Consider the following 12,639-nt stretch of genomic DNA (forward strand, 5'->3'; position numbering starts at 1 on the left):
TCTTGCATCATGCCTGCTATAAGTGGATTCATTTCTTATGCTGCTTCAGGGAAGATGCTGAAATTGCTGTGCATCCAATGAAAGCTAAGGCGCAAATGGAAATTCAGAGACTATTTGGTTGTTTTGAAAGTCAGTTATGGTGCTCTATTGCCACATTTCTAGATCCAAGGTTTAGGGGCGAATTAAATTAGTAAGTTCATGCGTAATGTTAAAAATAAAAAATGTAAGTGAGACCAAAAATATTGCCTTTGCTTTTGAAAATATTCAGGAAGGATCTTCAAGCAATGCACAGATTCTCTTTGTGAGGTTGCTTCAATGAAATTGCACAATCCCTAATGACCACAGCTTTAAGTCCAGAAGGTGCAGAAGAAACAAGTCTTGACTTTAATCCAGTTGCTACTAGAGTGGAAGGGCAACATTACAACCAGCAGTAGCCTTTTCTTACTAGAGGTGGCAAAAAATATCTTCCTCTTTTGCTAACCTATTTCATATTGTAAACATGTGGTACATTGACCACACGTAGGAGCAATCTGGCAGTCAACAAGCTGAGAAATGATTATTCCTGCACTGTAATGCCAACTTTAAACTTTTGAGAAGTGATATTTTAAGTAAGAAGATTAAAGTGATGATTCAATTTATTTTCTGAAAAAATTTTCGGATTTATCCTTGTCTCAAGAATTTCATTCTGTGATGGTGACCTTCAGCTTTGTTTTTGACCTCATATGAATATTGTGTTCAAAATTGGTCCTTCAGTATTGGGCCAATGTATTTGTTACATTTCTATTAACTCTTGAATAGGTAGAAAAGAATACTCACAATACAAGAAATATCACTTACCTACCACCTGATTTAAGAAAAAGAAAAGCATACTATTTTTGTTAAGTGCCTTTTCTCATCCCATCCTTTTTCCCCAGAGGTATCCACTCTTCTGAATTTTGCACTTATCAGTTCCTTACTTTTCTTTATCATTTTATGACATGTTTGTATTTCTGAAAAGTATATTTTTAGTTTTTCACGTTTTCAATTTTGTATAAATAGAATCATATTTCTGTTTTTCTGTAACCAGTTTTTTTTAACATTATGTTTGAGATTTATCCATATTGTAACATTCATTTCTATAGCACTATAGCATTTCATTGAACTATTTCATTTCATGGACATTCTACTCTTTATTTATTCATTCTACTTTTTATGGACATGTGTTGTTTCAATTTTTTTAAAATTTTACTCTTATTCACAGTGTTTCTACAAATATTCTTGTGTTAGGTGTCCAAATCTATAAATGCAAGAGCTTCTCTAATGTGTGTTGTGTAGGGCGCAGATAGTGATAGACTGTGAGGTTGGAAGTCAAGTTTCATTTTCCTCATATGGATGCCCAGTTGTGTCAACCATCCTTTTCCATGCCAATGAGTGCCACATCTATAGTACACCAAGTGCCATTTATGAACGAGCCCTTGTCTAGTCCCTCTGTTCTGTTCCTTAGCTTTATTTGTGTGTTGAGGCAACGATACAATACTGAATCTTCCAATCCACGAATATGGGGTATCTCTCCATTTATTTAAGTCTTCCCTACTGTCTCTCAGTGAAGATTTATAAATTTCCCTGTCAGAGGTACTGCACATGTTTTCCCTCTGGCACTAGGAAGACATCAAAAACACTGCTCAATCGCTCAGCTGCCTCTTCCAGATTGGCCACATGCTCTTGGCAAAATGCCAGACTCGTCTGTTTGGGTTTCTATTTTCTTGTAGATCTTGACCTAGTAATTCCATGCTCTCTTTTTAGCTTTTCAATATTTTTAAAAACATGATTTTTATATTTTGCCCAGATATTTTAGTTTCTTTCAGCAAGAGAGTTAGCCCAAATTACCCTGTCTGCCACCAATGGGAGAAAGTCCCTAGATCGTCTTTGTATATACTTGCTTCCTCTAGAACTTTCCATTTCATCTCTCTTCTTTCCCCCTTTTACATGTTTTATCTCTTCTGCACCAATCTTCACTTTATTCTTTGCTTCTTTCTTCCTGTTTGCTTCAAATTTCTTTCGATTTCTCTGATGGCGACTCCTTTTCCCCTTTCTATTTTAATTCAAATATAGCATATTTCATGATCAAGACATACAGAAATGAACTTGGTGGAAGCTAAGACCATTAGTACATCCCTCAAAACAAAACACAACAGCAGTCCCACCCCGATTTGGCCATGAAGCATATTTACTTATCATGTGCATGATTCAGATGAAAACTCAGGGGAAAATCAGGAGGCAGTGTGGGCAGTGTCGAGGGAGCTTGGCTTCAGGTTAAGATAGACTTAAGACTTCAGTCTCCCTCCACCATTTGATAGCTGTGGAAACACAGGCAGATTTAAGCACTGTGATTAATTAATGTAAGTTGACCTCTTTCCCTCCTTTTGGTTAGTTAATATATCTATATTTTGTCTGTCTAAACTGCACAACCATCCTGATGCTCTTTACACTCCACAGTGGACAGAAGCGTTCATTTTTTTTTAAAAAAAGGAAAGATCACTGTAGATACTTTATCTGAGGTCCCAATATGTAAATATTATGTGCTGTCAGATGTTTCAGGTCCTTTCAGTTATTTTGAAGTTTGAATTTTCCAGTTCTCTGGGTTGGCTGATGGCGCCATGTTACCTAATTAAGTAAATGTCTGTCCTTTGGTATTTCTTTGGTTGACACGAGGAAAAAGAATTATGGTTTTGATGTAGGAGACTTCTGGGAGAGCTCAGTGAAGATTAATAACAGAGGATTTAGGGTGGGGAGAAGGAGAGGGATTTTGAGAGATTAACATTTCAGGAATTGGAGAAGATTACAGCCCTTGCCAGAGAGATGTATCTCAATTACACAAAAGATCAAATACTGAAAATTTGTATGTGCATTAACTTTTAATAAGTGTCATAACATTAGAATTTCCCAAAGGGTCTTAGTAAGTAACGAAACCTGGTTGTGAATCCTTTTGTAAAGTGAAAAATGTTCTTTTCTTACTTTTAAAATATCAAATTTTATTAAAATAAATGTTATATGGTCTTGAAATGTTAACTATTAAAAATATACTTGAAGTATAAACATATTATTCATTTACCAAGGAGCAGATTTTTCTAAAATAGATGAGGTTAAAAAGTACCATATTGTCACCTACTTGAATTCTAGCATATGTATTTTTCTAAGGAACATATTTTAAGTTTAAATTTTAGCAGATCAGGTATTTAGGTTTCCTTCTCTCTCTCCGTTTTTCCTTAATTTAGCAGTTAGTTTTCAAAGCTGAGAACTCCCACATTTTGCTTCTTTCACATGTGCAACTGTACACGTGGTGCCATGTACAGATAGCTATACAAGACACAGAGATGTCATTATATTCTTACATAGTATCTTATATTTTTTCTAGTGACTTAATTACTTCTTTCTTCTACTTCCCTAAGATCACTGGGGAATTTTTACAATCTTCAGTAAGTAAAACACAAGGACTTAAAGTATAATTTTGTTATTTTTGGAAACTTCATTTCAACTTCGAACTTGCTATCCCATGTCTTCTTTGGATGGGGCGTGCCAGTCTGCACACTAGCAACTTTTGTTCAGAGCTAAGTTGACAGAGATATGCTCATATAAATTACCTTTCCCATTTCAACTAATACTTTAGGAGGAACATGAGATTATAAGCTAATGGAAATATGAAAAGGGAAATGAGTGTGGGTAAAAGGATGGAGTGGAAGGAATATTTGATATCTTATTAAGACAGGAATACTGATGCTTCAGACTGACTGAATGAAACATTGCCCTTGAAGTTTGCTTTGAAAATTTGAAGCTCTCCAGGAAAGAAAACATAAGCTCTGGAATCCCACTGTGGTGAAATTAACAGATAAAGTTTTGGTCCTCCCTGGTGTTGACAAAGAACAAATATTCATGGTTAATGGCAACTCTCTTTTAGGAGGTCACTTCTCCAGTCCTCTGCCTCCTGGAAAGTGATATTTATCTACAGAAGTTTCATCTCCACAATACCCTGCCTTGTATTGTCAATCTGTTAAATTAGGATTTTCCGTTACAAATCTCTATCAAGAGAAAAAGACAAGGATGATCATGCAGCCAAGAATAATGTTATTTACTTATTTTCTCCATATCCCCAAAGTACTAAATAAATGGGACAAATTAAAGAATGTTGATGATTTCTACATTAACTGCACTTGGTGGTAGATGACAGTTTTATCTGGAGCTCCTTGAAGGCCAGACTATGCAGATTTATCACATCTGGTTGCATTATTTACACCAAATAGTGTCACATAATTTTAGAGGCATTGTAAACTCACTTTTCATACGGCCACATGCAGCTCATTTCTTTGAAGGCAGCATGAAATGCTAGGAAAGAAGGTGTTTCAACTCATAATGAGGATCAGGACACAGGAAGAACACAGTTCCTGCCCGTGATTAGTGGAGCTGACCTCTGAAGTCCTCACCTCCTAGAAACTCAGTGCTCTTCTTGGGTTTGGCTCATAGCAGCAGGTGTTTGGGCCTGAGGGACGGTGTCTTGATTCTCAATGACTGAACTACTCAATGAGAGCACTACTGGGATTTAGCAGGTAAGGGCTAGTGATACTGAACATCCTGCGAAACGGAGGCAGTCTTACAAATGAGGACTTGTTTTGCCTAAAGTGCAAATAACATTCCTCTTGAAAAACACTGCAGGAAAAGTACAGCAAGAACCGCAAAAACACCGTCTACGTATTGTCTTACTTACCAATTCTGTGTTATAAACCACCTTGAAACTTAGTGGATTACAACAACAATGCTTTATTTCTCATAATTCTGTGGGTTGACTGACTCTGCTGGGTGTTCTTCTGCTCTGTTTGTGCAGCTGCATTCAGCTGGGAGCTCAACTAGGCTTGGAACATTCAAGATGTCCTCCCAGTCTCCAGGCTCTCTCTGAATCTGCCTTCTCCTTATTCTATAGTCCAGCTTGAGCTTCCTTATGGCATGGTGGCTGGCTTCCAAGGGGGAGTTTTCCAAAAGTGCAAAAATGGAAGTTACAAGGCCTCTTATAGGCTAACCTTGAAAACCAAACATCACTTTTGCCTCAATCTATTGGACAAAGCAACTCCCAGGGCCAGCCCAGATTCAAAGGGAGGGTAAACAGAAGAGAGGAGCAGCGAAGTCTCACTGCAACAGCCAATGTGGATAGGAGGGTTTCTTGCAGTCTCTTAAGAAACGATCTTCACACATATGATCACATTTCTCTGTGAGGGAGGAATTATTATTAATGCTATTTTACGGAAGATAGAACTGAGGCTTTGAGAGGTTAAGTGTTAGGTTCAAGACCATACCACTGGTAAGTGGTGGGGCTCAAAGCCAGGTTGCCTGATCCCAAATCCTTTTGTCCTCTTATTTTGTTTTCTGTTTTCATTCCTTAGAAGTTATTTCAGGGTTAGGCAAAATGAATGAGGCTTGTGAATTTGGTGAGTGATCCCCTTTCAGTGGCTGTTGAATATCTTCTGGACTTACATCCTAAGATGTCATGCAAATTGCTGATGGCCCCTGTACTGTGGTGTCCCATCTAAGTCCCACTCCATTGGACTGTAGTCTAAGTTTTGAACACTCTCCTCAGTACCTACCCCGATTCAAATGATGACATTCTTTTCCCTGTTGCACTCTCAGCTAAAAGGGACCAGAGAGCAGCTAATAATCTGACTCAAAGTGTCACCCAAGTAGAGCGATTGCCTGATATTTCTGCCAGCATTTTCCCTCCTGGTCACAGAATCTCAGTTTTCCTTGGGGAATTCATTTCTTCCCTTAATTTCACATGGTTCAAATGGCATAGAATGCTGTCCTCGCTCCAGGAGTTGTCAGGCACTGAGGGCTGGCTAATCAGAGGTTTGCATTTCTCTTGTCATAGTCATTGGTTCACAGGTGAGCACATAACCTGAGCAAGGTCAATGACAAGCCACTAAAATTAAATTCAGTACAGGACCTTTGGAGGGGCATATATAGAAGAAACATTTTCTTTTCTACTGGGATTTCCGGGAAAATGAGAGGTAAGCCTGGAGCTGCTGGGAGCCATCTTGTCCCCACAAGGCAAGAGTGTGCAGGAGAATAAAGTCAACAAGGAAGTGGAGGGGAAGCAGTGCTGAGAATGAGCCGGTCCCCATTACATCATTTGATGCTTGGGAAAGGACCAAAGCCAGACTGATCTCTAGACTTTTCAAGATGTTAGTGAATAAGATCACTTTTTTGTTTCAACTAGTTCTAATAGAGTTTTCTATCAACTACAGTGGAAAGAATCCTGACTGGTAGATCGTCTGTGGTGACCAAAACGACTCTTAGAAAAACACTCACAATAAATATGCCTGTGGAAAAGAAATGACAATTCAGGAGTTTGCAGTGTTTCAGATGCTGGAGATCCTAAGGTAGTATAATGATGAAACTCCAGGTAAGTACAGACAAGCGTGATGTGAGATCAGGAATTCTATTAACAAGAAACAAAACAGCGATAAGTGCTGCTAGGCTGTATTCGTTAGGCAGCTGAGATTATGAACTGTGCATTTTCCTTCTGAATGCAAGATTTCTAGTTCATTGCCCTGTACATGGTAATTACTAAAGAAGTAACAACAACCCTAAACCCCAACCCACTGAACAGAGACTCTTTCCTGAGGAGAAGGCAAATAGGTTTTTTCTCATGTGCCAACTCTGATAATTGCTAGTGCCTTGCTGGGGCACAGCCTGGAGAAGATTTCTGAAGCCTGTTGCAGGCTGTGGGAGAGAGTAAAGGAGTACCGGTGTCTGCTGTGGGTGAGGGAGGGTGTGTGGAAGCAGCGTCTAGTTTCTAACAAATGATGAGGACAAAAAGAGAGAGAACAGAGCTGCTTTTTATTTTTCCTTTCCTACTAGCCTCATACCCTACCAATTGGAGGCTCTCTTGTCAGATAATTTGAGTTGACTTCCTTGCTTAGTTACCTTAGGTTCCCAGGGATGTTCAGGGGTCAATGTTTACTTGGGTCATTTGGTATCCCATCTCAAGAGGTCAAACCTACATAACAGAAAAATACTTTCTGCCGTTTTATTTGGTTGGTTTGGGTTAGGTAGAGACCGACTCTCAAGTAACCCATGGAGGCCTGGTATATTCTTGCCAAATCCTTTTCCTCTCCCCTGTGATCTTTAGGGAAGGCAAAGAGTCACGTGCAAGCTTGACCTGGTGGAATTTGTCAGAACCTCACTGGAGTAGTCAGAACAATGCCTCCCCCAAAGACATCCATCTTCTAATCCCTGGGACCCGTGATTATGTCATGTTACATGGCAAAGGGGAATTAAGGTTGCAAATGGAATTAAGATTACTAACCAGCTGACCTTAACATAGAGAGACTATCCTGGATTATCTAGGTGGGCCCAATATGATCATGAGGGTCCTTAAAAATGGAAGAGAAGCAAGTGCGGAGGTTGGAGTGCTGTGATGAGAGAGACTCGGCCTGCCACTGTGGCTTTGAAGATTCAGGAAGGAGGCCCTGAGCCAAGAAGCTGGAAAAGGCAAGGAAATGGATTCTCTTCTAGAGCCTGCAGAAAGGAAGGCAACCCTGCCGAGACCTTGACTTTAACCCAGTGAGACCTGTGTCAGCTTTCTAACCTACAGGATGGCAAGATGATAAATTGGTGTTGTTTTAAGCCATTGAATTGGTGGTAATTTTTATGGCAGCAATAAGAAACTAATATAGATTTCCTTGCAATGAAAGGAAAGTCTATTAAATGCAATTGGAGCTGTAGAATCACATAGTTGAATGGGATCTTGGGGAGCTTTAGCCATGCAGGCATCTCCTCTACCATACTCTTGCTAAATGGTCTTCCAGGCTGTGTCAACATGTCAACACTGGGAACTGCCAGTGTCCAGTGGTGGATTGTTCCATTTTTGTATGGTCTGGACTGTCTGAGTTCTTCCCTACAACAAGCAGAAATGAGCTTCCTGTAGCATTACTTCTTTGGTTCTGGTTTTGTTTTCTAGAGTTGCAGAGAAATTTTGCAAATATCTTGTTCCTAGAAGATAGCCCTTTAGATATTGGAAGATTTAACCATGATTCCTTAAAGGATTCTCTTTTCCTGGCTGAATTTCCTCTGGCTCTTCTTGTGGATTCCACAGCACACAACCCCTGGTGACCAAAACTGCAACAAACACTACAGATGCGGTTTGATCAGGAGAGAGTCTGCAGAGGCTTAATTATCTCCTTTGTTCTGGGTATCATACCTTGATGCTGCATTTGCTTTGTCAGGAGCATCTCCACCACATGCCCAGTGCTGTATAAATACCTCTTTCTCCTACTGTAATGTAAGCTCCCCCTTTTCCCTTCTCCAAAGCTTCGTGTGCTCTAATAGATGCCTGATATGATGTTTATTCTCGAAACATGCTGTGGCTTTCATACCCTTCATTTTCCTGGTCTCATTCCTTATAGATCTGTGCTTGGGGGTGAAGTAGAAGAGAAGATAAAACTGATACGCAGTGTAGAGGAAAGAGCCTGAGTTGTATAGTCAGAGACCTGTGTTCAGATCCTGACTTTATGTTTTCCTGGCTCTGAACTGTGGGCAAGTTTCTCAGCCTCTCGTGAACCTCAGTCCAGAGAACCTCTGGGAAAAGGTGAAGAATAATTCTTACTTACAGGGTTGTGGTGAGGATTAGATGAGATTGCCTATGTAACATGCAAAACATAGTCCTTGGCTTGGTAATTTAGTGTTGCTTCTTTCCTGCTTCTTCCACTGCCTCCCACTTTGTTCCTCCTTCACCTTATACAATTTGAAGAAAAAAAAATTGAGCTGCATGGGCTCAGCTAGGAGAGTGTGGGATGGGCGTTGTGGGCTGGAGCGGTAGCAGACTGTGAGGGTAGCAGGGCCTGACCGAACCTGGCAGGTTGGGTGGGAGTGGGCCAAATACAGGAATGGTGAGGAAAGTGGTTCTCTGACTTTGAAAGGGATGTTCCTTTTATAGCAGTCTGAAGATGAAGACAAAGCTCGTAGCATTCCATGTAGGAAGGAACATTTTGTTTACAACTCATTAGTTTTGAAAACTAGCTTAACGGACATGGTTTGACTGCTGGGATGAGACAAACATGGGGAAAAAAAACTCCAAATCCAGCTAAGGTTTAAATTGCCTGGGGCCTGAGCAGGAACTTCATCAAGTATTTGCAAACCAGAAGAGTTCATTTTCTATTTCCTTAGGGCATTTCTTTTTTTTTAACATAGCAGGCCTGTTTTGGTTAATGAAGATCAGACCACTGATGGTCATGTCAACAGGATGCTGGAAAATCAGACTAGTGAACGCTCAGAATGGCCAGGAAAATGGCTTCTGGGAAAGTTCTAGGTTGCTGAGAGAAGCTAGCTTCTACAGGCCTATCAATGTTTAGTTTCTAACCCATTCTCCCAGAACTCATCCTTTTTATATGGCTTGGCAAGCAATTATTTTATTTTTTCCTTATGAAGTCATAATCTGGGACATCCTTTTGGAAGGCATGCCAGTAGCTGTTCTTTGGTCTGTTCTGCCTCCGCTAGTTTTATTTTTAACCCTCTCTTGATTATTTCTAAACCCCTTAATCATGAAATCTCATTTTCTTTTATTAGGAGGAATTTATTCACAAGACTAACAGACCCACATGGCATCCTTTAATGCACAATACTGAATGCTGACACGGTTCTGCAAGCATTGACAAATGCTTGCTGAAGTGAAGTCCTCGTGGATGACATTAGCGCCCTTATAAAAGAGACCCCAGCAAGCTCCCTCGCCCTTCCACTTTGTGAGGACACAGCCAGAAGACAACTGGCTGTAAGCCAGGAAGCAGGCCTTCATCAGACGCCAAATCTGCCAGGGTCTTCGTCTTGGACTTTCCAGCCTCCAGAAGTTGTAAGAAATGAATGTCTGTTGTTTAAAAGTCACCCAGTCTATGGTGCTTTGCTATAGCAGCCAGAATGGACTAAAACAAGCTGCGATGGGGGTCACCTACTTGTAATAAGGTGGTCAACGAAAGCTTCTCTGAAGAGTAACATTTAAACTAAAACCTACAGAGGAGTAGGAGTTTATCTTTCAAAAGTGGGTAGAAGAATATTTAGGGCAGAGAAAATAGCATGTCCAAAGGCCCTGAGGCAGGAAAGAACTTGACATATTCAACGAACTGAGAGAAGGCCGAAGGGGCTGGAGCACGTTGAGAGAGGAAGTAATAAAATTAGGTTGGAGAGATTTCATCAGGTCAATGATCTTTATACTGATTCTACCCCCAATAACGGATGCCACTTTACTTTCCTCCCATCCGTCACTTCCAAATTTTTCTCAACCCTTGCCAAGCTGGAGGAATGAAAGAATCAGCCCACTGCAAATATTGTCAGTCTGCCTGGCTTCTGCCTCTGCCACACAGGATTGAGGTTGTGGAAATTTCATCTATAAATTCAGTGTCATTTCAAAACCTCAGACCAATCTCAGCTTCTGCTAGCAGGGCTTTAAGGAGCAAATTGCCAAGGACTTTGGAACTCAGTCTCATATGTCCATTGGTGGTCTAGCTCTGGTTTTGTGCCTGTGCTCATAAAGAGCTCCTACCCTCTCTTGAAGATCTGGTCCTAAACAATTCTTATAAATGCATTCATTCCTTCAAGTCATTTATTCGGTTTTTGTTGAGGGACTTCCTCTGGGTAAGGCACCGTCTTAGGCCCTGAGGATATAAAGACAAGATGGCTGCCTCCTCTGGGTGCTCACAGGGTAGGAGGCAAGCAGGCAGTGGGTGAGTGCAGCGACAGAGAGCACAGTCTGTGGAGCTCAGGAAAGGCTTCTGAGAAGAGAGACAAAGATAAGGAAACTGAGTCAAGCACAGGGGACAAGTGAGAGGAGCAGAGTAGAGAGTGGGGCAGAGCCTTCTAGGCAGGATCTGAGGAGGCAAGATACGATGTGGTGAGAGTGAAGAACTCTTAGCAGCAACCAGATCCTGGCCACGTGTCTGTCATGCCAGGATCTGGACTTACATTGCTCTTCCCAGGCACCAGCTGTGCACCTGACCTCAGGGCCACTGACCTGTGCAGACTTTCCTCGTGTAGACTTGGTGCCCTTCAGAACCTGCTCTGGGATCCGCCATTGTAGTATTCTGCCCGTTTATTGGGGACATAGTGGCCTGTCATCTGCTGTAGTCTCCTGATCCTGCCCTGCTGTTCCTCCCTGCATTTATGGGCAGGCTTTCTGACTCCTGGAGTGTTCTGTGCTCTTCTTGCTATTGTTAGGTCATCTGGGGGTTGAGTCAGAGGGGCCCTGACCCCGATGGTACCCCAGAGGACATCTTCCTTGGCTCGCTGTGGTGGGAAGAGCACAGCGGGTTGACAGAAGGTTTCCATTGGCTGCCTCATCTCTGCTCTTGGACAGGGTTGTCATCCTTTGAGCATGACGAGGTCAAGAGGAATGAGAGACGAGGAGGACGTGGGCAGTTTGGCAGTGACGGAGATCATCTCTGCCTTTAGGAACGAGACAGGGTTATTGTCTGGAGCTAAGGAAGGAAACTGAAAGGCCAGGATTAGACTACCAGTGCTGCCTATCACTGTGTGAGCTCCCCACCAAACAAACAGGCAAAATGATCCTCCGGGCACGGCCCACTGGGAATAGCGCAGAGATGCAGAGGACAGAAATCCCGAGGACAATTCTGTAGCAAGAGACTTGCACTTTTTTCTTCACAGAAAGGCCCAGGCAAGAGATCCTGGAGAGAAAGCTCTGGAATAATCCCTCTGAAGGCAGCACAACAGGGAGAAGGGCCTAGGACCTCCTGAGAAGGTAGACTTTCAGGCCGGTTTGAGTGAGGAGAGATGTTTTCGCCTCCTTCATTGATGCCTTTGTTTATTCATTAGTCCATGTAACAAAAAATTTACTCATTGGCTTTTGTGACAGGCACTATGCTAGGTTTGGGGAATATGTCTGTTAACAAAAGAGCAAGTTTCTTGACCTCATAGTACTGATAGATTGAATGGTGTATGTATGTGTGTGTGTGTGAGAGAGAGAGAGTAGAGGAACAGACATTTGAAAAAATAATGTAAAAGGTGATACATGGCACAAAGAAGCCATGCAATGTTCCTTGGGTGCACATAGCTTGGGCAGCTGACCTTCCCTAGGGGTCAGGGGAAGCGTCAGGGAGCACACAATTTTTAAGCTGAGTCCAGATAGCAAAGTAGCGGTGGGGAAGAGCAGGCAGAGAGAGTATTTTAAACATCAGGCATAGCATGTGCAAAGGCCTGGAAGTGAAGGGATGTGATTCTTCAAGAAGAAGTCATCCTAGGCATTGTAGTTTCTAGTAAGGAAAGTGAAGTTCAGGTATCGTTTACCACCTCTGAGGATCGAACAAGCCAGGAACTGTGAGAGAGCCGTAGGCCCGTGTAGGAAGCACTCAGGCGCCCACATCGAAGCCCCTTAGACTCCCACTGAGTTCAGCCTCAGCTGTGGTAGCCGGCTCCATGGGAGTGCACATTCACCGTGGGCTGCTTGAATCCCACCGCAAGTTCTCAACTTGGGTTTCTCCTCGTTCCAACTCAGGTCCTTCTCCAGCTGCCGCAGGAGCTTGCTGGAGTTAGTGCCCCTGGGGCCAAACTTCAGCCAATGGGGACTGGAAGTGCTCTGCCATATTTTAGGTGGCCCTTTCTAGCAGGCATTCT

The 12,639-nt window shown here is 42.0% G+C and overlaps 2 long non-coding RNA genes across 2 annotated transcripts in view; one reads left to right on the forward strand and one right to left on the reverse strand.

Annotated features, from left to right (window-relative positions):
• Positions 1 to 12,639, forward strand: part of LOC139082300 (uncharacterized) — a 182,594-nt gene that overhangs the window by 81,720 nt on the left and 88,235 nt on the right. The window lies entirely within an intron of this gene.
• On the reverse strand, positions 10,603 to 11,187 carry LOC139082299 (uncharacterized). Its single transcript, XR_011538159.1, has 2 exons — positions 11,024 to 11,187; positions 10,603 to 10,784 (listed from the first exon to the last, which is right to left on the reverse strand). It is a non-coding gene; the product is annotated as an uncharacterized lncRNA (long non-coding RNA).

This window comes from Equus przewalskii, chromosome 3 (genome assembly GCF_037783145.1).
Source record: "Equus przewalskii isolate Varuska chromosome 3, EquPr2, whole genome shotgun sequence".
NCBI lineage: Eukaryota > Metazoa > Chordata > Mammalia > Perissodactyla > Equidae > Equus > Equus przewalskii.